Source organism: Prionailurus viverrinus, chromosome A3 (assembly GCF_022837055.1).
Source record: "Prionailurus viverrinus isolate Anna chromosome A3, UM_Priviv_1.0, whole genome shotgun sequence".
Lineage (NCBI taxonomy): Eukaryota > Metazoa > Chordata > Mammalia > Carnivora > Felidae > Prionailurus > Prionailurus viverrinus.
In genome coordinates, this window is record NC_062563.1 from 9,823,219 (window position 1) to 9,847,829 (window position 24,611).

General features: G+C 45.6%; 1 long non-coding RNA gene across 2 annotated transcripts in view; it reads right to left on the bottom strand.

The window, feature by feature from the left end:
- Positions 1 to 24,611, bottom strand: part of LOC125161497 (uncharacterized) — a 193,463-nt gene that overhangs the window by 145,166 nt on the left and 23,686 nt on the right. For both annotated transcript variants that reach the window (XR_007150640.1, XR_007150639.1), the window contains exons 3-4: positions 22,422 to 22,690; positions 7,593 to 7,731 (exon numbers count right to left, since the gene is read on the bottom strand). This is a non-coding gene — a long non-coding RNA (uncharacterized LOC125161497). The remainder of the gene's footprint in view (positions 1 to 7,592; positions 7,732 to 22,421; positions 22,691 to 24,611) is intronic.

The window sequence follows — 24,611 nt, forward strand, 5'->3', positions numbered from 1 at the left end:
AGCAGGCTCCAGGCTCGGAGGCATCAGCACAGAGCCCGACGCGGGGCTCGAACCCACGAACTGTGAGACCATGACCTGCGCTGAAGTCGGCCGCTTAACCGACTGAGCCACCCAGGCGCCCCTCTACAGATATGTTTTTAGAAGCCAAACAAAACAAAACTTCCCTTTGATACGCCCAACTCTTCCAAGCTCTAGTACCAGATTCCCAAACCAGCAGGTCTCGGGGAGAATCTGCCCTTGAAATGGGTTCATTGGACAGGTATAGGTTCATGTGTCATTGTGTTTCTAATGTTTCTAATTTAGCGATATGCCCCACCCCTCCCACTTGACTTAAACCCAACTTTTTTTTTTTTTAGAAAGAGGAGAAATGTGGACGCTCTTCTACTCAAATAATGTCTGCCCATCAGCTGACCCACTTCTCAAAAACAAGAGGTATCCGTGACAGTATAAATAAAGACGTGGAACACGATGGGAGGGCGAATACCAAATTCTTTTACCTGTCCCCCCCAAAATAGGCCCATGCCCCGTGATTTTTGTCCCTTTCGGTAAATGGCAACTTCATCCTTCTCATTGTTTGGAACGTGGTGCCGTCCATGACTTCTTTCTCTCAGGGTTCACCGCGCAATCAACAGCAAATTCTGTTCGCTCTACTTTGAAACATATCGTAAGTCTACCCCCTTCTCACCATTTCACTGCCACAGTGCTACTCCCAGCCACCACGGTACCTGACCTGGTTTTCTACTTCTGCCTTACCCCCCTCAATGGTCTACATTTTACCCAGTTTTCAGACGAATCCTGTGAAAACCAGATTGCTGGGGCACCTGGGTGGCTCAGTAGGTTAAGCGTCTGACTCTTGATCTCAGCTCAGGTCATGATATCACGGTTCATGACTTTGGGTCCCTCACCCAGCTCTGCACAGACATCATGGAACCTACTTGCAATTGTGTCTCTCCCTCTCTCTGTCCCTTCTCCCTTGCTCTCTCTCTGTCTCTCTCTCTCAAAATTAGTAAATACATGTTTCATATTCTGTGTCTCCCTCTCTCTCTCTGACCCACCCCTGTTCATGCCCTGTCTCTGTCTCAAAAATCAATAAATGTTAAAAAAAAAATTTTTTAAAAAGGGGCGCCTGGGTGGCTCAGTCGGTTAAGCGTCTGACTTCAGCTCAGGTCGTGATCTCACGGTTCGTGGGTTCGAGCCCCGCATCGGGCTCTGTGCTGACAGCCCAGAGCCTGGAGCCTGTTTCATATTCCGTGTCTCCCTCTCTCTCTCTGACCCACCCCTGTTCATGCTCTGTCTCTCTCTGTCTGAAAAATCAATAAACGTTAAAAAAAAATTTTTTTTAAATTAGTAAATACACTTAATAAAGCAAAGCAAAGAAAAACAATTGCTACCACGGCCTCCTTTTGTTCAACACTTTCCAACGAGTCCCACCTCACTCAGAGTAAAAGCCTACATCCTTGCAACGGCCCACCAGGTTTCCTGTTCTCCCCCTCGTTCACTTGAATCTAGCACCCCGATATCCTTGCTTTTCTTCCAACGTGCCGCACGCATGCCCATTCCAGAGTTTTCTCCCCTCGCTGCTCTTCTGCCTGGACTGCTCTTCCTGGAGAGCCCACTGGCTTGCTGTCACTTCACATCTGGGCTCAGGGACCCCCTTATCACTGAGGCCTTTTCTGAAATTCTTACATAAGAGAGAAACCCAAGCTCCACGGATTCCCCTCCAGGTCTTTACCCTGGTTCGTCCAACTCCACAGCACTTTCCACAATCTGACAAACTACAGTTAGTTCTTCTCAGATTCCCTTTACTGGAGGTGAGCCCCATGAGGGTCAGACTTTTATTTTGTCCACTATTTTCCCGTCAACTCTCACAAAGCGCCAAGCACATATTAAGTACGCAACATATGTGTGTGTGTGTGTGTACAAATATTGGAATCAGACGAACCTGCATTTGAATTCCAACTCCGGTACTTATTAGCCGTGTGACCCTGGAGGGGTCACATTACCTCTCTGAACCTGTTAAACGTGACAATAATCTTCTCCCTGCAAGGTATAGAGGTAATGCACTCTAAGTGCCCACCTTGATCAATGGAAGCTGTTATCATCACAGACACTGCGTATCTCCCACCTCTCTGACATCTCTGTTCACCCGGAACCAGCCACACTAGCCTGAGCGCTCTGGCCAAAACACGCCGGGAGAGTTCCCACGTGACCTGTGCACCTGGCGCTCCATTTGCCGGCAACACTGGTCCCCGGGTGTGCGCGTCACAAGCTGCTTCTCATCACTCAGGTTGCAGCCATGATGGGACCACCTTGCAGAAGATGTCCCTCGCCACCCTGCCTCAAGTGCCCCGCCGGCGACACCCAATTACAGCATCAGGGTGTTTCCTCGACAGATTTCACACCCTGTTATTCGTTCGATTGCTCGCCCTTTGCGATGGCTGCCCCCACGAGGAGACAAGCTCATCAGTCACGTTCACCGGCACTTCCGTAACACCTGGCATGTGATACACACTTAATAAATATCCGTTGGATCCACACGCGAGAGACTTAATGGCGGAAACACACACAGAGAACGGTGCATGTGCGTAACAATGCGTTTTTATGATTGGCAGGTCAGAATCTTGGTGCCGTATGGATTGAGAATCATCAGGCCATGAAGGAAGAGGGAAAAGCAAAATATGGCAAGGCACTTTTGAAAGATTCTACAGCCCAAAGAAAGAAACCTGGAAAAACAAAAAAAAAAATTTTGAAAGAGTAAAGCTAGCGTGTCGTTCGAAGAAGATAACTAAAATTGAAACATCGTCAGTCTTACCCAGATGACACCAAAGACCTGGGAAACGAAGGAATCATAGCTGGAATCATGGAATTCCTTAGGAAACTAAGGAGTTGGCTGGAATCGTAGCTGCAGTATTTACAGAGGACTGGCAGAGGAGGCAAGCTAGGGACCCTCCCCTCCCATCTGTGTCTGAGCGGACGCAGCAAAGCATGGGTAGTTGGGGAGTAATTAAGGCTGGATAATTCCGGGCCGGCTCATCTTCATTCCGCTCCTGCGTGGAGACAGTTGTGCCCTTTGGGCATAGATATTGAAATGCCTCCTCCCCTCTGGGATTCAAAACAGAAATGAAAAACATCCCTCTAAAAAAGGTCACGACTCAGGTTTGGGAGATTTACCAGCGCCACCCGGAAGCAGACGTCAAAAAAATAAAAATACCGCTTCGGTGTCTGTGACCGCTTGACATACCCCTGAGTGTCTAAATGGAATCTGCAGCACGGTAAGACAGTGACATGGCCAACGTGGCGGGAGGGGACACGGCCAAAGTCAGTCACGCAGAGTTCAAGGAGCTGCTTTCACTTCGAAAGTTGTTTCAGAGATGCTATTTACCATCACTTGGAAGAATGGGGAGTGAAACATCAGCGTGTTGCCTATGATCAGGTGCCTAAGCATATAGAAAGTACGAGGCAAATAGGCAAGTTTTGTCTTTACACTTGTGCAAATTCAAGGCAGATACTGAAGGTGAATATCCCGTTCAGGACAATCAGCGAAAATTCATTTCTCTCTTTCCGTTAGTGTTCCCCATAACTCACTCTGATCATGGTGTATAGGCAGCAAGAAATGCCTGTAAAAAAGGGCTTTTAAACTCTTAGTTGTTTGCAGAATATTAGTAACACTATAAAAAGTTTATGTTAATTAATGCTGCATTTTAATAGATTTCCTGGAAGTTTGTAACTGCATACTATAAAGGCTTTCAAGATAATGTATTATACTGTGGTTATCATAAACTCCAAAGCAGTTCAAATATTCCTTTTATGTCTCAATAACTTTCCCCCAAAAGTTACAGTATTTAAAAGATCCAAATGCAGAAATAAAAAGAAAAATTTTCCCCACCAGGGGATATTTTAAATTTTTATTTCTCTCATCACGATCAATCTCATTTCTCGGCAACGCTGTACCTCAGCTCCCTTGTTAAGTGAAGAGCCATCTGCAAGTTCCATCAGCTCTATGAGGATGGAATGTCCCCCACCTACTGCGGGACAGGTTTTCCAGAGGTCAGGCAGGTCAGACACCTCACAACATCCCTGTTCTTCCATTCTGGGACTTTCTATTGATGGGCACCCCTTGTCACTGTTTCTCTTTCTGAGCTTGGGCACAAAGACTCCTTGTCCAGAGAAGCACCACTTTTCATGTTCAGCAGTCAGACCAAAGGGAGCATTTTATTGTAAGAGTTTCAAGAGAGATCAAACCCAAATTACACTTCCACACGTGGGTTGGGGATCCTGAACTGAACCCCCAAATGCAAGACCTTTGAGGATTCTTGCAGGCAAAGGAAATGTTTGTCTCTCTTCCACTCTGAAGGCTGGGAACACCTCATTCCAATCAATACAAATCGCCATTTCTCATGAAGGTAAACAATAGAGATTTTCTTGTGACTTTCAAAAAAGAAAAATAGTAAAGCGTTGCCAAAGATAGAGGTTTGTTTTTTGTTTTTTGTTTTTTTTTTTAAGAATGCAAACAACTTGAATAGTGGCAGCAGTGGGCACGTTTTGGAACAGAAAGCTGAAATTAGTTACACAAATGAGGTTCCATTTCACTCTCTTGTAAGGTGAATGAATTATCAACAAGACCACCATAAATCCGATTGGACCCTCTGAAAAATATACAATGCCAATACACACACAAATATCTCACCTTCCTCCTGCCAAATTATACATCCAGTATTATGAGTGCTTTGCGGCTCTCAACGAAGGCCTTGGAAGCGATGTATCTCTTACTTTACTCCGTTCCCTAAGTCCCTGTTATAAAACATTTGTCATCTGGGCTCTGCATCCAACAGCATCTGCATTATATTATGTTTAATCTCAACTCCAGGAAAGGAATACATTTCCTGAACTTCTGAGCACTGGTATGATTTTTCCATCAAAATTCTAAGCCCTCACGGTGACCTTAATCGAAGATTCTTGCTAGAATCTCAAACTGACCAAGATACATACGTATGTGTATTTAAGTGTGTGTGCGGCAGAGCACGCGCACCAACTCTGCTGGTTAATAAAGCCAAAAAGTGAACAATCCAAGGTTGCAAGTATTGAAGAGAATTAACAACGGCCAAAAACTCACGCAACGTGGGCGGGAACCACCGGCATCAAGTACGGGTGACCGACCGACCCTCGTAGTTCGCCTGGGAGGCGAGGGTTCCCACCACCCGTGATTTTCAGTTCAGAAACCAGGACAGTTCTGGGCAAAGTACACAGCCGGTCACTCTAAACACTGTAAAATGAAATTGGCAATGGAGTTTTTTTTAAAGGTCAAAAAAGCTCCACGTTCCTCTTAGAACCTATGCTCCTACCAGGAGGGGGGGAAAATGTATGCTTTGCAATAATCAATCCTTTATTGTTATCTTTCTGGAATGCTTATCTCCAGTATAAACCCCCTTAGACCACTCAGTTTTCCCTCCCTCCCTTCTTCTGTCTCTCTCTCTCTCTCCCTCTCTCTCTCTCTCTCTCTCTCTCCCTGTATTTCTCACAAAAAAGTCAAATTTTACAAATACCACCTTGCACGATACTTTCGAGACTTCATCTAAATATTTGTCAATAACGCTCTTCCCGCCCCCCCCCGTCCCGCCTCTCACCCCCCAATCGTGTAAATACCATTTGCTAATTGAAAGCACATGTCTCATTTTGTGCCTCAGCTGAGCTCTCAGTTATGGGGGCCGTCCTGTGTGAGTCGCTCATGCATGGTCCTCAAGGAAGAGCCAAAAGATGGAAGGGAAATACAGCCCGAGGAAAAAGTCTATAAAGATTTCTCGCTTTCCTAATCCCTTTCCTCTAATGTTTCTTTGTAAATTTGTCAGATGGGAATGAAATTGGCTCATAACTCTCCAGACGTGAAGAGCATCTCTGAAGAAAATTACGTACTTGTCAAAGCAAGGGGGGATTTATGTTGGTGTTCCTGAGATGTGATTTTATTCCATCTATTTCCTTTGTGCACATCAGAGAAACTACAGAGACCAAAAAAACAACGCGTTTATGGATATTTTTTTCACTCTGGTGCATTTTTTGCTTCTATTTTTCCCTTTTGTTTTCTTATCCCCCCCCCCCTTCATCTGTGTTTATTGCCAGTGACAGTAAACTCCCATAAGGCAGTTCAAACAGGCACAAAGATGATTTCCCCACGGACAGTTCCGGAAGGTGCCGGTTACATTTTTGAGTCCTACCCGACGCTGGCCAGGGACGATCTGGGTACAACAGTCTTGTTAATGTTCCTTCCAGGCAGTGGCATGCTTCCTGAAATTAAATTCTTTTCCCTGGACTGCAGGTTATGGCTTGCACTCCCTGACTTTTGTTTTTTGAAGTTACGAGCTGCAGAGCCTTGCTGGCTTGGTGGGTCCTCTGTAAATGACACACAGTCAACCAGCAGGGAATGTCAAGGCAGGTGTGCCTGGGTTCAGATCCCAGCTCTGCGAGTAGCTGGCCGGGCAAAACGCTCACTTTTCGTGAGCCTGTGAGATTTTCTCAGTCACTCAGTAAGGAACGCCTACTTCGTGGGACCTTCGTAAGGATAAAAGGAGAAAGTTTCCAGGCAGGGAGAAGCCGGGTAGCTCTGCAGTAGGGACTCTGAACCTTTTTTTTTTTTTTAAGATTTATTTATTTCTAAGAGAGAGAGCGCAAGCAGGAAGGGGCAGGGGGTAGAGGGCGGGAGGAAGAAGCCCCAAAGCAGGCTCTGCCCTGACAGCACAGAGCCGGATGGGCAAGCTTGAACTCACGAGCCGTGAGATCATGACCCCTGCGGACGTCGGATGCCCAGCCAACTGAGCCACCAGGGAACCCTGGGAATCTGAACCTTTGAGTCAGACAGCCTGTGTTATATTCCAGCTCCTCCACTTCCTGGCCACATGACCTTGGTCAAATTACTCAACCTCTCTGACGCCTCAGTTTCTCCACCTGTGAAGCGGGCGTGGTAATAACACTGCCTCCCAGAGCTGTGATGAGGAGCAGACAAGTCAACAGAACACTTACGAGTCCGTCTGGCATTTTGTAGCTGTTTGCTGTTTCATTATAACATACGCCAGGGGCCTGGCACAAAGTAGTTGTTCAATAAATATCTTCCCTTGTCCTCCTCTCCGTAAACTCCCTAACTTGAAAGCCTGTTTTCATTCACTGCGTTTCTTCAACACCCTGCACGAGGCCTAACTCACCGCAGGTGTTCAAGAAATGGGGCATTCATTACTGTCAAGAGGCCTGCTCATTGATGACGTCCTATATATATATTTTTTCCCTTTTTGCCTTGCAATACTTTTTAAATATTGAGAATAAGGACAAGAGTCTTCTTTCAATGTTCAAGTGTACCAAAAATGGTTCACTGAAAACTGAGTAAAATATTTTAGGGAAAGGGATGTGTAAGGCACAATGCAGCATATTTTCAAACAAGCCAGGATTCTACAGGGGAACCATAAGAGGTATTTCAAATCTTCCTGGAAGTTGATTCCCACTAACTAAAAAGTAAGACAAATACAAGATGGATGTTTTAGGGGCTAGTAAGATTTTTCCAGAGGAGTTCCTCGAGGAAACATTAACTGGGAATCAGGGCAATTACCTACCTTATGTAAGTAATGGCTAAGGAACTCCAGAGCTCCGGCGACCGGCTGATGGGACTTCTCCTCCGGGAATAACCACACTCCGTGGGAGAGAAGCTACGTCCGCGCTCCTCCGCCTTCAAAGTTTCACCCCCCGGCACATCTGAAATTCAGCCAGAGCACAGAGGTTGGAAACACACAAGGGGAAGTTCTCACCGGACCCCAGGCCTTACACCTGGAGAATCTTAACAATAAATTACTGGTCTTGCGCATGCTCTAATTAACCTAGCATACACGAAATTCAGTCATTTCAGAACGCAGTGAGCCTGGTTAAGTGTTTTAGGGAATAGTTCCATGCCTTCAAAATGCCAACTAAGGGGAAAGCGGGTCTCCAAAGACTGGGACGCAAATGTAATTCTGTTTTCCTTCTGTTAGATAATGTTCAACCATTAAAGTAATTATAAGGCTTCAGGGAAGCCCGGCCTTTCTCCCCCCCCCCCCACCCCCAAGTCTATTTCCTCTGCTCTTCTGATCAGAACATGCATTGTTTATTACCCCCTCGTTTACCAGCCCCCAAATATCATTACAACGTCTGTGCCATGATATATGTATGGTTGTTACCCTTTTAATGGATAAAAAAAGATTTAAGTACTTCATTCTGTTGCATTTTGACAGCTGTTAGCCATCATTTTTCCATTCACCTGCATTTAGCAATCCCATAAAGGAAGGCAATCTCAGAAGGAACACGCGCCGGGCACTGCAAGGTGATAATTCTGTATCACTCCGGCCTATAAATACCTGCCAAGCTTTTGCTGAGTCAGCAGTCTGTGACAGAGTGGTGGCCATGCCCTTTTATCTGTGTGAGTGTCTCACAGCAATTGGACCACCAGCCCCTGCAGTGAAAATCCATAGTATCGATCAGGCCATTTCTCCACTGTAATTCTTTTGTAGGAAATCCCTGATGACAAATTTTATCTGCACCACTTTTTGATCGCTGGTTTGATGTAAAGGATCTCCAAGGGCAGAGTTAAGCGCTGGGCCGTTCCACGTTATCAAGCAGCCGTTTTATTTACTGAAACTACAATTGTGGTCACACACACACACACAAAGAGAGAGAGAGAGAGAGAAACACAGAGTCCCAGCAGGAAAAAAAAAAAAAAAAAAGATGGAACCAAATAATATTTCAAAGGGAACAGAAGGCACAAGGTGCTGGGGGAGGGGTGTATCAGGAACGCGATCAAACACAGGTGGTCAAAGCTGTTCCCTTTTGCAACCACGTAAACAGTGGAAATGGTGTTTTGATCATGATGTTGAGGTGATAAAAGGCTGTGTATGGAAACTGAGTTGGTCTGTTTTTCTCCCCGAGCCGCCGGTAGTCTTCTCTCCTCACCAGACCTGTTAAACTTCTGCACTGTCCTCAACGAGTTAGGAGAATCTCTTTATCTGATGGTGTTCAGCAGAGATTAGGATCAGGTACGAATCTGAGACCCAGGTGAACTTCTGTAAAGTACCCAAACCCCCAAAGAAAGAAGGGAACGGTTCCATAAGAACCTAGATCCTCACAGTATTGCTGGTCTTGCCATTTCTGGGCACAAGTGCAACATGGGAAGGAGAGAAAATGTCCCTCCATAGAGTCTGAATACTGACCCATGCCCAGATGTGAATTTAAGACGAGTCCCATGAACCCCCAGGTGCCTGGGCTGCGTAGCAAAGGCTCTCCTGGACTGTTTAGGTGAGCGTATATATTCACTCCTACTATGGCCAGGTGTCTCCGCCTCCGGAGTGTGAACATTGGGGACCAGAAAATTCTTTGTTGTGGGGGGCTGTGCTGCACATTGCAGGATGTTCAGTGGCATCTCTGGCTTCTACCCATCATGCATGTTTCAGTGGTGGCAACCACAAATGTCTCCGGACATTGCTAAACGTTGCCAGGGTGGGGGGGGGGGGGAGTCACTGGCTGAGAAGCAGTGGTCTACAGGGCACTTGTGGGGGTGAGAGATTAGGGCTGAAGAGAGAACGAGAGAGGCATCCAAGGAGCGGTAAACGCACAGAGGTGAAATACATAATCACTAGTACCATAAACCAAACAGTAACTAAGCTAATTTGTCCATTGGGATTGTTACAGACTAGATCCTCTTAGCCCAAATTCTGCCCGCAGAAGAGGTTAACTTGGCCAACAACCTTCATCACTGAACTTCAGCTCTAGGTGCCCACCCACCCCCATGACCTTAAATTTGGCTCTCACAGTGAGGTTACCCCCCCGGTCTTGGAGGCATCTGTGCCCTAATTTAGCCTCGTGGTGATATTTCCAGTACAGCGGTTCTCTACTAGGTGAGAATCTGTCTCCCAGGTGACATTTAGAAATATGGGCACGTGTTTTTGGTTGTCACACTGGGGTGGGTGGGGAGTGGGAGGGACTCGGATCTAGGAGGTGAGGGTCAGAGATGCTGCTGAACATCCTTCATTGTTCAGGACAGCCCCCGATGCCAAAAAAATATCCAACCCCAAGGCCAATGGTGCCAAGGTTGAGACACCTGTTCTAGCTAATCTCTGCTCTCCTGCTCAGGCCTGCATGTTTCCCCTTGCTGGAAGCCAGAGAGAGAATAGAATCTTCAGTCCGTGTGCAGAGCAGTCCTGTTAGAGGTACCTACCTCTCTCTTCCATCAAACAGAGACATAAGTAGAGATCCTTGGCAAGGTCTCGCAACCTGATGTAAGGAAAACATCACCATCCTTCGTGTCCTGGTCCTAAAAAAATGGCTGCTGTTTCCACAGGGATGTTTTCAGACCTGGTTCTCTATCTGAAAACACTCCAGCGACGGCGAGAGAAAGACAAAGGCTCACCGAGTGCTGGGGGTTCATCTCACTTCGCTCACACACATAAGCACCTGCCCAGGGGACTCACCCAGCGGTGCTGAGCCAGCGTTAGATGATTTTATTTATTCCTTGCACCTGTTCCACCACACCTAGGCAGCGAAGGCCCCCAAGCTTGAAGAAAGTTCGTTAAACAGCTAAAAACTGCACTTCAGTGACCACACTTCCGTGCAGCTTGTCAGAGATGACCTCTGCCTGGAATTTTAGCTCCATAGCCTAGAGTCATGCCTGGTCTGAACCGCTGACCACAGAAGTCAAGTGGGATGACAGACCAGTAAAGCTGGTGTGGGGGGCAGGGAGGGCTTGCCAGATAAAACACAGGATACCCAGCTACATTTGAATTTCAGACAAACGAAGCATTTTTAATATTTCAGGAGAAATCTTTAAGTCGTAAGTTTTTTAGTGTAAATATGTCTCAAATATCGCATGAGATATACTTACACTAAAAAATTATTCAGGTATCTGATACTCAAATGTAACTGGTGTTCTGTATTTTTAATTTCAAAATCTGACAGCCATGGTCTGGGGTGAACTGGGGAGAATTCATTTCATCTAAAGAAATCTACTGGTTGGGGGCGCCTGGGTGGCGCAGTCGGTTAAGCGTCCGACTTCAGCCAGGTCACGATCTCGCGGTCCGGGAGTTCACGATCTCGCGAGATCTCGAGTGATCTCGCGTGAGTTCGAGCCCCGCGCCGGGCGCTGGGCTGACGGCTCGGAGCCTGCAGCCTGTTTCCGATTCTGTGTCTCCCTCTCTCTCTGCCCCTCCCCCGTTCATGCTCTGTCTCTCTCTGTCCCCAAAATAAATAAACGTTGAAAAAAAAAATTAAATTAATAAAAAAAGAAATCTACTGGTTGGCAGATCTGGCCAAATGTGACCACCAAGCAGGTCGCCAGATCTTCTGATTTTCGTAGGATTTTTTTTTAACGTGCAACCTGGTGATTTTACAATTCTGGCAACTAATGTCTTGTTTTCATCTAACAACGCCCCGTGGAAGGAAGCAAGCAGACCTGTGGGCTACCTTCAGCCTGGGGGCACAGGCTTACACCTTGGCTGTAGAAGGACTTGCATCTCTTGACTCTTCATCACAAGCTAAGCACCGGCTGGGAGAAGGGGCCCACTCGTAACTCGCTAAGTCCTCCCAGCAATGGAAGGCATGAAGGGTCATCACCATCACCATGGAGAACATCAGGAGAGCAAGGTCCGGAGAGCGGAAGTATTCTGGCCAAGTGGGTGACGTAAGTGGCACAGTTGGGGGTTGAAATCAGGCAGCCTTCGCCAGCACCCTTGCGAACACCCACCACCCTGCACCCCTTCTCAGGGGAAAACACCCAACAGATAGCTTCCGGGAGAGCACAACAATAGGAATAAAGTTGGTTCCAGGTACCTCCTTCCAAACGCAACTATGCCACCTCAGCCAGGACTGGAGCAGTAACAGACCATGTGCCGAGCCATACTGGAGCCAAAGACTAAAGGAAAAATCTGCCGTACTGACCCTGCCTTTATTTAAAACGTTGCCATTTTGCTCGTCATGGACTTTGGGCATTCATTTAGATTTCGTTTCCAAATATTGCACCGAAATACTATTTTTTTTCTCAGTAACTAAGACTTTGGGGTGCCCCCAAAGCAAGTGTCTGTCTCATTGACCTCAGCTGCCCCTTTTACAGAACAGTATTTGTCGGTTTCTTGAAAACGTTTCAGAGTTTTGAAGTTTCACATGTTTCACACTCAAAGGCGTCCATTACCTCTTTGTTTAAAACAGTGAAAGTCTAGCAATAACTGAAATGTTCGACAGAGGGGAGTTGGTGAAAGAAATTGCAATATACCAAATGAAAAAAAAAAAAAATAGTACACACCATGAAAGGGATACTCACAAAGAGGTTTGGGAATGGGTCGGGGAAGGTCATCAAAAAGTCGTGACCACCGGGTGACCCGTGCGCCGGTCCCAGGGAACTCGGGGGCTCCTCGGCCCCTCCCCTGTCCTTGGAATACGGGTTCTGCTTGCCGTCCCTGCTCCCAGGGTCTGCTCCAAGGACATAACCGTGAGATAGTGATGGGATAGTGAGAACACAGGCACGTGACTGAGCCCAGTCAGGGCCTCTTTATAAACTTTTTAGATTTGGCTGGCAGGTGCAACGACCCATTTGTCTTGCTACCATTTGTCTCGCCTAACACACGCCTCATGTGTAAAAGTTCCCTCTGCTGGTTAAAACTGCCACCTATCAACCTGGAGTTGCCTGCCTCTTTTTTCGGTCTCTCCAGGGCCTCGGAATACAAAGGCCAGTCTCAGACGATACCTGGCAAGCTCCCGGGAGGGTCACCAACCAACAAATGACAAATAATCATGTAGAGTGAAAAACAACAAGGAAATAAAATTATTCTTTGCAGCAGGATCTCAACCAGGCTTTAAAAAACAGAAGGAAACACAGAAAACCTTGGCAGGGAGGGAAAAACAGCAAAAAAGTAACCCCGGTTTTCCCTGAGGGAGACTGCAGGTGCTTATTTTTTTCTGTCTTCTTAAAGGTAGTGTAGTACCCTGGGAAACTCAAATGGGAGTTTTGCAATCAGACAACTATGTTTGAATTCCACCTCCAATATACTTTGGGCAATAGCCTCAAATTTCTTCTGCCTGAAACTAGCTACCTTAACAATTTGTCATGAGTCTTTAGGATTGCGTGTGTGTGTGTGTGTGTGTGTGTGTGAGAGAGAGAGATGTAAATGCACATGCACGCACACACACACACACACACATAAAATGACTTGCACAGTGCTGAATAAAAGAGACAATAAATGGTAGTTTGTCAAACATACTTTTCCAGTAGTTGCCAAATTTTGATAAGAAACAAATATAGGTATTATAATCAGAAGAAAATAAATATGAAAATATTTGGAAAGCCTCTGGTAAAAGAAAATGCCCTTGGTCGTGTTAGGTTGGCTCGTGTTAGGTATCGTTTAGCCTTTTCACAGGATACACATTCTGGAGAGAATGGGCCACATTTGAGGAGCTTCCAGGGACCGTGAACAGAAGAAAACGAGGCTGAAAGCAAGCAAGAACCCAGCAAGCCTGCAGCCCAGCTCTTCTTTACAAGAAATGTTACCTCATTCTGTTTCACAGCAAGTAGGTGCTTTGCTCCCGCCCCCACCCTCACCCCCACCCCACACATACACACATCAATCTAGGTGATGCTTTCTACTGAACTACCAGAATAATCCAAAATAGAATTCACCTGCTCATCTCACGCCAGCTGCTCTTTCAACATATAGGTCCCTGAGCCACAGGAGGAAAGAAGAAAGACGGAGCATTTAGAAATTTAAAATGAGGATGTAGGGGTGCCCGGGTGGCTCAGTGGGTTGAGCGTCCCACTTCGGCTCAGGTCATGATCTCACAGTTCGTGAGTTCGAGTCCCGCGTCAGGCTCTGTGCTGACAGCTCGGAGCCTGGAGCCTGCTTTGCATTCTGTGTGTGTCTCTCTCTCCGCTCCTTCCCTGCTCACACACTGCCTCTCTCTCTCAAAAACAAATAAAGATTTTTAAAAATTTAAAAAAAAATTTTTTTAAATGAGGATGGAAATGAGAACTCACCAGAAAATGACATTTTCCCATTATGAGGAGAGTTCCACTACGCCCACACCCAATGATGACCAAGGGGTCAGTAGACCAGGAATCACAAATGACAGGCTGAGACCCAAATCCAGCTCACTGCCTATTCTTCTTGTAAATAAAGTTTTATTGGAACACAACCACGACCACTCACTTACTGCCTAGAGCTGCTTTCTCTCTATGCTGGCAGAGCTGAGTCATGGCAACAGAGACAGAGCAACCTTCAAAGCCAAATGACTAAATGACAGTGGAGAGTGAGGTTTCATGGGGGAGAATGAGAATCCAGGTGTTAAGCATCCTAATCTCAACATATAGGACCCAGCTGACCCTAAGGAGAAAACTCTCCTAGAGAGTTAAACTTTTTATTTTTAAAGGATTCCTAGGCTCTCATTAACTTGGACACATCTTTCATGTAGTGATTCACAGCGAATGAAATTGGGGGAAACCGGTATTCAGATACATTTTTACAATGTTTCAGACAAACGCTATAGATCATTCTCTATTCATCCTTCTTCTTTATATCGATCACAAATTCATTTCTGCACTCAGAATGTTCTTACTTTGCTTGGAAGCATTCATAATATTTGTGCACTATCAGTGTTGCTCTTATATTGAAATATTTGACTTTCTGCACTATATTTCAAACACTGCATCCAAATGAACTACTTTAATTTTCTCAATGGTCAGCTAAAATCAGGTCACTTTCCCCTTTTTTCTGGACCCTGAACTTGCCTTTGAAGTCAAAGGTGTCGACTTCTCACTGTGAAAGCTGAATTCCTTCAAAGTGGACTTTAGACTTATTTCTTGGTGTTAAGAAAAAGAAATCTTATTAGGGCAAACTTATTTATTCTGATGCAGGGGTAAGTATTTTGACATGCTGAGTGAGGTGTGTTTGATTCCTGGCAATTTCTTCCCATCTCATGGCTTTTCTCCATTCAAAGTTTATTCTTTTTATAAATAAAAAGATTTAACTTGGCATATCTTGAGATATGCATGGAGATGGGCAGATCTTGCCCCCAGCTAGGTTTATAGTAGAGGGTCTGAAGGGCAAAGGTGTCAAGGTCCAGAAAGGAAAGAAAGTTTGTTAAAAAATTACAAAAGAATATATGGTTAGGTAGAGCAAGTTTTCCCCACCCAATTAGAGGTGGAGGAGAAAGAGCCAAGGCAAACAGATTTAGATGCTTGTGAAACTGTAGGTCTCTAGGAAGGAGCCTCAAATCCTAGGCCCACATACAGATCCCAGAATAGCCCCCAAGTGGAGGGAAATGATAGAAACCCTAGAGAATTTTGAGGGATCCAAAAGGAGAGGGGGCTGGGCTTTGATCCCTGGGTGAAATCCGAAGGGCATAAGGTTTGTGGAGAGAGTTCAGTTGGTGTGAAAGCAGTGGAGAAATGACTAGGCAAATCCCCAATCAGATGGGCCTGGGAAGGCTCTCATTCTGCTTCTTCACGCCGGTGTGCCCAGGATGGTTTGCTTTTCCTCCGTAGGGCCAGGAATGATGCAGATATGGCCAACAGAGCTGTCTGGGTCAGGACAAGCAACGTAGGAGTAATATGTATGGACCACACAACACTAAACACTCCATCAGTGGACCGTAAAGTCAACGCGCTGACCCCACCCCAACCGTCCACTGACTCTCTAGTCCTACTTAAGTGCCTTTAGAATGTACATTTCCAGGATTTATGGGGTCACATTCGTATGTCAAAGTCCTAATGCCCAGCCTCTCAGAATGTGACTATATTGGAAATAGGGTTCTTTAAAGTAGTGATTAAGTTAAAATGGGGTTTAAGTGATTAAGTTGGGCGAGCCCTAATCCAAAACCATCGCTTTCTTTATCCAAAAAAAAAAAAAATTTTTTTTGGACACACAGAGAGACACTGGGGACACACGAATAGAGAAAAGACCATGTCGGACCACAGGGAGAAGGCGGCCATCTGCACACCAAGCGGGGAGAGGCCTCAGAAGAAACCGAACCTGGAGACATCTTGATCTTGGACTTCCAGCCTCCATAACTGTGAGAAAATTAAGAAACAAATGTTTCTTTCCTGCTCATGAAAAACCAAGTACAGGTCCAGGCAACCCCCTGAGGCAGAAGACCCCCATGTGGTAACCTGGCATTCAAGGTACTTCAGTTTTGTGGCATTTATGTAACAACCTATCCCTCCACGGTTGAAGGAAGAGAAAGAAAGAACACGGACAACTGCACAGAAACTCCTAAATGCTTCTTCCCAGAAGTGACCGGTTCCTGCTCCCATTTCATTGGCCAAAAACAGTCCTCTGGTCACACCTACCTTCAAGGAGGTGGGGAGGTGCTGTCCTCCTGTTCACTCAGAAGGAGAGAAGTGGAGTAGTGGTAAGAAATAACATCTGCCATAAATGTGTTGGCCTAGATTGCCTGGAATCAACCAAAAATTAAGTAACTAATTGCCCGCCTCATGATGGAACAGGGGCTCGGAAGAGGAAATCAATTCAGTCCAGAAAAAAATAAAGCAACGGTTACGTTCACACCTGAATCTGCTACCTGTGAATTCAGGATTGCTAATAAGAGATGAAAGCGAAGACCTTTAGAATTGCAGAATTACAAAATTTTGATTTTGAACCACTATTGCCTTGGTAGTTCTATATAACAAAAAGCCACAAAGCCCAGTGGCTTAAAGCAATACCCATTTGCGTCCACTCACAAGTCTGTAGGTTGGCTTAGTGTATCTTCTGGATGGGCCAGGCCCACCTAATGACACCTGAGCTCACTTATTCCTCTTGGGAAGCTAGCAGATTGCTTGGGGGCTGGCGGGTCTAGGACAGCCTCTGGAGAAATGGCTCCGCTCTCCTCTGTGTGGATTTTCATCCTCGGGCAGGTCAGTCCAGGCTTGTCTCATGGTTGGGTTCTGAGAAATTGGAAAAAGAGACGAGAGAGAGCGAGCGAGAGGGGACCAGCCGACTTGGAAACCGCATCCCATCAGTTGTGCCACATTCTCAAACCCACATCTGTAATTGGTTCCCAGGTCAAATTCATGTTGATGCTGCTGGTCTGAGGGGACTTTGAGAGGTCCTACGATAGCCTCCCTTGTGACCTAGGACAAGCTGAAGCCAGGAAAGAATTACCTAGCTTACAAATCACGTCTGGGCTGGGGCACGAATTGAGTCTCCCTCTCCAGCCTGGGCTTTCTTGCCCTGACACCTTGCTCAATTCTGTGAGTAACCACCCTGCCTTTGTCCGCCTCTGCCTCGAATACTGTCATCATTTTTATTATCATCATTAGTAATGATTAAGTGGACTGAGGCATGACAAGGTGTTTAATGTTCTGTCCGAGGCATGTTAAAAGCTCTGGGCCCGTCTGAGAGGCAAAGTCTCAGTCATAGCCAGACAGGCAGTACTTGGGCTGAGAAACCCCCATAATGCAACTCTGAAATTAAGCAGTCCCTGTCAACTAAACCATTAATCTACACAAGAGGTCAAATGTGTCCCCATGAATCACACGTAAGCTCAGTGTTCCCAGGTGAGAACTCAGCCAGTCCATCCACATAGTCCCCAATCTAGACAGATGGTTTTTATTATGCCTCTTGTTGGCCACCACAAGGGACAATCTCTCTAAAAGTGACATGATATTCATTTCTCCACCTACCCATGCTACATAGCAGATTCTCCTAATTATTCCCTCTGTGTGTACGCCTTATTCTCAGACCATGCTACCTTTATGGAAACCCCTCACTGAGCACATTCATGTTGTGGCCTTGGCTTTTCTTGAATGATGTTACCAGGTATAATCCCATGAAAATCACCACCCTGTTTGTTACTTTAATTCGTCGATCGCCCCCATTCCCTTACGTGAGATGCCTTCCCAAATTAAGGTTTATGAAATGCTTTGCATCTGCTGTGGACTGACAATACTTTGGGTTTTCTTAGATTGAGCCTTTTTTCCTTTGGCTACCAGGAAGCTCAGAGCCAAATATAAAACACCATGGTAGCTGAGCTTGGCAACATGCTTCCTACATATACTTCTTTAATATGTTCTTGATTTAATATTTGCTATTTTCCCTGATCCTGAATTTCTGTGTTTACAGCCTTTTATGACTTCATTTTATTCACTACTTTGTGTGTGCAATATGTGGTGATATACAACATATTCCTTTTAGGACAAAGCAGGTTATAAGTAGTAAATTTCCCCTATTCCCAATAAATCAAGCATTGGTTAGAGACCACCTAGCAAACTTAAACTCACAATTAAATTTCTTGGTATGTGTAGAAGCACAGAGGAAGGAGTGTGGGAGGAAATAAAAGACAGCTCTGTTTGGGGGAAGGAAAAAAAAAATCTCAAGAAATAAAGTTTTATTGCAGCGGACGCAGAAAATTTAGAAAAGCAAGAAATCGGCATGGGAAGTAACGTGGGGTGGCTTTGAAGCCCCACTCTGCGACAGAGAACTCACTGGGAACGCTCCAGAAATCCCAGCCGGTCCCGGCAGGCTTTGCCCCAGCCAGGGCTCAGCGCTTTCTACGTTCCCCAGCGCTGCCCCTTTCTGCAATTCAGTGCCAGATCCACCCAAAAAACAAAATGTTCCGGTTAAAAAGCACTGTGCAGTGTTATATTACCCAGGTGCAAGATTTATGAAGTGCTTATGAGGTTAATCGGGAACAGACTCAGAGGAAAAAGGAAAGAAGTCAAGAAACAAACACCTTTATTCTCACTTTAACAAAATCCAAAGAAGAATGAGAGGGTTTTTTTTTTTTTTTTGATCAAAATACTACCTTAGATGATTTTGCATGGACAAAGGGAGTATTTTAAGCACTGGATGCTCATATGCTGGTTCCCTTTTACGTGCGAACAGTGACCACACATCCAGAAGGTCAAGTAGCCCATGATTGGGGAATCATCTAAAAATACTTATGCGCTTCTTGGACCATTCAGTATGCAGACCTTTCGGACATGTTTCTTCCTAACCCTCACTCTGCTGCTATTTCCCGGAAGATGGGTGGATGATGATAGTCATAAAGTGATGTCACCAGCGTGGGGCGTCTCTCAAGGCTCTGGAAAGAACACAAGTGCAAGCTGGAGGCTAGAGGAGGAGCGGGGAGGCCAGGCCATCCTTTCAGTGGGAAGAGTGAGTACAAACACACCCAGGGCTGGTCAGCCAACTTCTTCCTTGTCATGTTCCAATCCCTTTCGGCTCATCCCGGCTCGCGGGACGCAGAATCACCGAACAAGAAGCGATCGGCTGTCCCTTTCTGATTGCAAAGTCATTTTTGAAGCATTTCATTAAGAAATGGTAGAGGAGGGGTGCCTGGGTGGCGCAGTCGGTTAAGCGTCCGACTTCAGCCAGGTCACGATCTCACGGTCCGTGAGTTCGAGCCCCACGTCAGGCTCTGGGCTGATGGCTCAGAGCCTGGAGCCTGTTTCCCATTCTGTGTCTCCCTCTCTCTCTGCCCCTCCCCCGTTCATGCTCTGTCTCTCTCTGTCCCAAAAATAAATAAAAAACGTTGAAAAAAAATTTTTTTTAAAAAAAAGAAATGGTAGAGGAAACCTCAACTCTCATGAAACAGGACAGCAAGGGCTTAAGACCTTCTCATCATGAGAAACGCTGCGGCCAGAGTCACTCAGATGTAAACTTAAAGGTCAGTTCTTCACCAAGGAGGCTTTGTAACAGTTTGGAAAACGTGACCGTGACGCTGCCCGAAGCCAGCTCGGGATCCTCGCTCCTTGGTCAGCAACTTCTGTAGCTCTCGGCTTCAGGTAAGAGAGTGGCATTTCTTGGGACAAACGCCTCTCTTCGTCCTCACGGTTTAGACTCTCTCCACACTTCATACCAGAAAAGGGTTAACTCTATCTTCCCCTCCACCGGAGCCCCAGGTTCATCTAAGCCCAACAGGCCCAGGTTGGCTAATTCCTAGAGGCGCCTTCCAAGCACAACCCCTCCCAGGAGCTTTCTCAAATGCCCTCTTCATCTCTCCCCACCGGCTGCCAGGAGCCATTTCTCCCCTGTCTGGGTTGTTAAGCCCCAGCCTGCCTGTAACACTCGCTTGATGTGCCGGTATGTTATCTGCGTGTGCGGGTACAGAGGAGAGGAAGTGGGTGGAGGCAAGCAAGGGCGAAGGTGGGTGCCAGTCTTGCCTCCGAATATTTACAACACATAATGATAGTTATTGACTTAATATTGAACATTTATGCTGACACCTAAGAGCTGAGGACACGGTGCAGAAGCCAAGAAGTCTGCTCTTGGAGGCTTATAAAACTATCAGAGGGGGGTAGGCATTAAATCAAGTACTCGATATGTTATTTGCAAGTGTAAGAAGTGTTTTTCAGGAAGAACAAAACCCTGGAGAATGTGTCACAGAAGCTGATCTAGTCTTCCGATGGAGGTCAAAGAAGACCGCCTTCAGGAAGTACTAGATGAACAGGTGTTGGGTGGTCAAGGGAGAGAAAGGAATGTTTGTGAGAGCAAAGTAGCATGCACAAAGGCCCTGAGGCAGGCAGCATGGAGACGGATTTTTTTTTTTTTAAGACTTCAAAGACCAGCAGCACTGAAGCAAAGAGAAATCAGTAGAGGCTACATCGAGGTTCCAGATTCATGCAACGCATTTCTCAAAAGCAATTGGGAGTCACAGAAAGTTTTGATAACTGATGTGCCGTGATTACTGATAAGAAAATCAACTGCAGGATTTTATTTTTTTTTAATTTTTTTAATGTTTATTTATTTTTGAAAGAGAGAGAGAGAGAGAAACAAAGTGGAAGCAGGGAAGGGGCTAAGGGAGAGGGAGACACAGAATCCAAAGCAGGTGCCAGGCTGTGAGCTGTCAGCACAGAGCCCGACATGGGACTCGAACTCACGAACTGTGAGATCATGATCTGAGCCAAAGTCTGATGCTTAACAGACTGAGCCACTCAGGTGCCCCTCAACTGCAGGATTTTAAATGGCATTGAACCCAATCTATAGAGATACTCACTTCCTATTCTTCACCTTGCTTTATGTGCCTGGGAGTTCTCTCCCCTTCCTGCTATTAGAGTATATATTCATTAGTTTATCACTTGTATTTGTCTTACTAGAATCTGAGCCCCAAAAGGTGGGCCCCTTGTCTTGTTCCCTGCTTTAACACCAGTGCCCAAAGTCCTGGCCCCCAGTGGGCACTCAGTGACAATGGGTCGCAAACAAATTAGTAGAGAATAGGTCAAATGGAGAATAGGTTGAATTCCGGACATCCATTCAGGAGGTGATATGTACTGAGTCAAACAGGATTTGATTTTTTAAAAAAGATGATTCATATGACAAACTTCAGTCTTACTTTACCGTGTGCCAAATACAGGGCTGGGACCTGGAGATGAAGGGAATTTTTAAAAAAATAAGATTCCTGGGACGCCTGGGTACCTCAGTCAGTTGAGCGTCTGACTCTTGATTTCGGCTCAGGTCATGATGTCACAGTTCGTGGGATTGAGCCCCGCATCAGGCTCCGTACCGAGCATGGAGCCTGCTTAAGATTCTTTCTCTCACTCTTCCCCTTTCCCCCACTCACACACACTCTGTGTGTGTATGTGTGTGTGTGTGTGTATATATGTATATATATAATTTTTAAAAATAAAAATAGGGGCACCTGGGGAGCTCAGTCAGTTAAGCACCAGACTTTTGGTTTTGGCTCAGGTCATGATCTCACAGTTCGCGGGTTCAAGCCCTTCATTGGGCTCTGCCCGGACAGCGTAGAGCCTGCTGGGAGTTCTCTCTCTCCCTCTCTCAATAACCCCCCCCCCCAACTTGTGCATGTACTCACTCTCTGTCTCTCTCAAAATAAATAAACTTTAAAAAATAATAAAGATAAAAATAACAAGTAAGATTCCCATTACAACAGAGTTTGCAACCTAGGAATTTATTACCTGATGTAATAGGACAAATGACAGGAAATGACAGCTTCCGTTAACTGAATACCAGACACAGGCCATGCTGTCACACACATTCACCCCTTTAACACGATACATATATCAGTTTCATCTCGATTTTACAGGAGGAGAGACGAAAGCACGGAGGGGAGGGCCCCTGCATGATGGCAAGGGGACTTGGCGTTATTATCATATGGTTCCAGAAGCCATGCCGTCACCCCTGACCTCTTCCTGCCTCCCCGATGCCATCACTAGAGTATCTAGCATTAACCAGGCACCTGTTGGCCCAGCACTTCATATGGATTGTCTCATTTAATTTTCCCCAAAACTTCAATCCCAAAGTATAACTATTACTCTATCAGTAAGGATTCTTTTTTTTTTTTTTTTTTTTTTTTTTGGTCAGATTTAAGGGACTGAACTTCAATTTAAACTGGATTACTGAAAAGAAAACTTAAGGAAATGCTTTAAGAATGACTTTCAAAGAGAAATTACTGGTTTAAAAAACTGGAAAGTCCCCACATACCACAGGCTTCAGGCAGGGATGGACGGAGAATCCCAAACAGGGTGAAGACTCCGTCCGCCTCTCGATCAGCCTTCGGCAATACTGGCTGCCCTCTTGGCCACGCTCCGTCCACTTGGTGCTCCCAGCAGGTCTTGGGTTACAGAAGGCCCATCCGCTTCAGGTTCAGTGGGAAGATGGGTCTCCTTTCTTTTCAACATCGGGATGAAAGTGCCAGAGTCGTATCCCGCTGTCCCAGCTCGGTTCGCGTACACACACCTCTAAACCGGTCACTGAGATGAAGGAAGACAGAACCCTAGATTGGTCAGGCCTGGATGCAGGTGATAACAACACATCACAGTGACCAGGGGGGGAGCTGATGACCTCATCCCCCCAGGCCCCAAGGGCCCTGGAACAGGGATGGCGTCCGTCCCAGCCAAACCACAGAGAGAAGAGGGAAGAGCCGTTCCAGGAGAAAACGGACTTTGTCACCAGCTGAAGGGGACAGGATGTATGGGGCAGGTAAAAGCAACAGAGGCCTCTTGTACATACTGTCCCATTTCGCGAATGAGGAATACAGAACTCCTAAAGGAGTCAGTTTGCTTGAGGCCACATAGGTAACAAGCGGCTATGGAAATCCAAGTGGTCGAAACCCAGATATAGGCCACTTCATCCTCTACATACCTGCCTACCCAGGTATCTCTGTGTCTAGCAGATTTGTTAAGAAAGAAAGTAACCTCTATGATTGCTTAAAAGATCAGAAAATCACCAAATATTAGAGCAAGCAGTAATCTTTTAAGTCACCTGGTTTAGAGTTTCAAAGATGAATGAGGCCCAGAGATGTTAAGTAACTCGCTTAAGGACATACTGCAACCTAGACTTGAATATAGGTTATTTTTTCAACCCTTTATTCAGCAAATACTTACTGTATGCCTGTGTTTTCCCATCACTAGGCTATGTGCTAAGGACACAGACTTAAGTAAAGCATCTTTGCTGTTAGAAAGTTTACAGTCTTGCGGGTCAACTGAACCTTTTCTCAAAGCTCTTTATCTGTGACATCGAAGTCTCCCTTGAACTACAGTGGTTCTATTCCTACTAGCGATGGTAAATAATAATAATCATTGCTTCATTTGTCATGAATTTACTATGTTTCAAACACTGTCCTGAGTATATGGCATAAGTTAAGCAATTTGATGCCGTTAGGATGCCTTTAAAGACCAAAAAGTGAAACACAACATTGCCAGGCACGGAATTTAGGCACTTTGTAAATTGGGAAACTGGTCTGGCTGACATAACAAAGACAAAAATAATAATAACATAAAGAAAAAAAAAAGGTTTGTTGTTTTTGTTTTTTTTTTTTCCATGAAACAGCCCAAGCACCAGCATGAGGCCGGATATGGTCGCTCCGTGGTAGGAACACAGTCTCCTGTATTTTGTCTTTCTCGACCCACAACTTCTCACCGGCTAAGATGGCTGATCCAATTCCCACCACTTCCTTCCACATCTCAACCAGCAGGAAGGGGAAGAAAACCAGAGGAAATGCCCCCACTCTTTAAAGGTTTGATTACCACTTCTGCTCACTCTTGGCCAATGCCCAGTGCAAAGGAGGCTGGGAGATGTAGTCTCTAGCTAGACTGCCATGTTCCCAGATGAAATCAAGGATCCCATTACTAGCAGGGCAAGGGAACAACTGACATTGGGGACAACTAGGTCCCTCTGGCTCAGACAGAATGACAGGCAGCAGACATCATGGTCATAAGACTAGATACTCATGGAGGGTAAGGACAAAGCTTTATTTATCCCCACAGCCTTAGGGTCTCATACTATGGGTGCCTCTCACATAATAGGTGCCCTGCATAAAGTGAGAAAACAAAGCAAATGGAGAATTTACACATTTGTTTAAAAAATAAGCCCACACAATGTCTTTCCCCTTACAAGACAGCAGAGCATTCATTACCCAATAGTCATTAGTATAATACAGTCATTCCTTGATAAAACTACTCCTTGGACCTGATTGCCTATGTCAAGGACTCCTAGGTGGGGAGATGAATACCTACAAGAGTGTTAGAAAATGTCCAGATTAGATACATGTAGACACACAATGGTAGAGAAATCCCTAAATCATCCTTAGCTGTTTATAAAGAGTATGATCTTGGAAAATAGTCTGAGTTTGTTTTTTCTGAAAACTCGTTTGGTCAATTATAGAAATGGTGA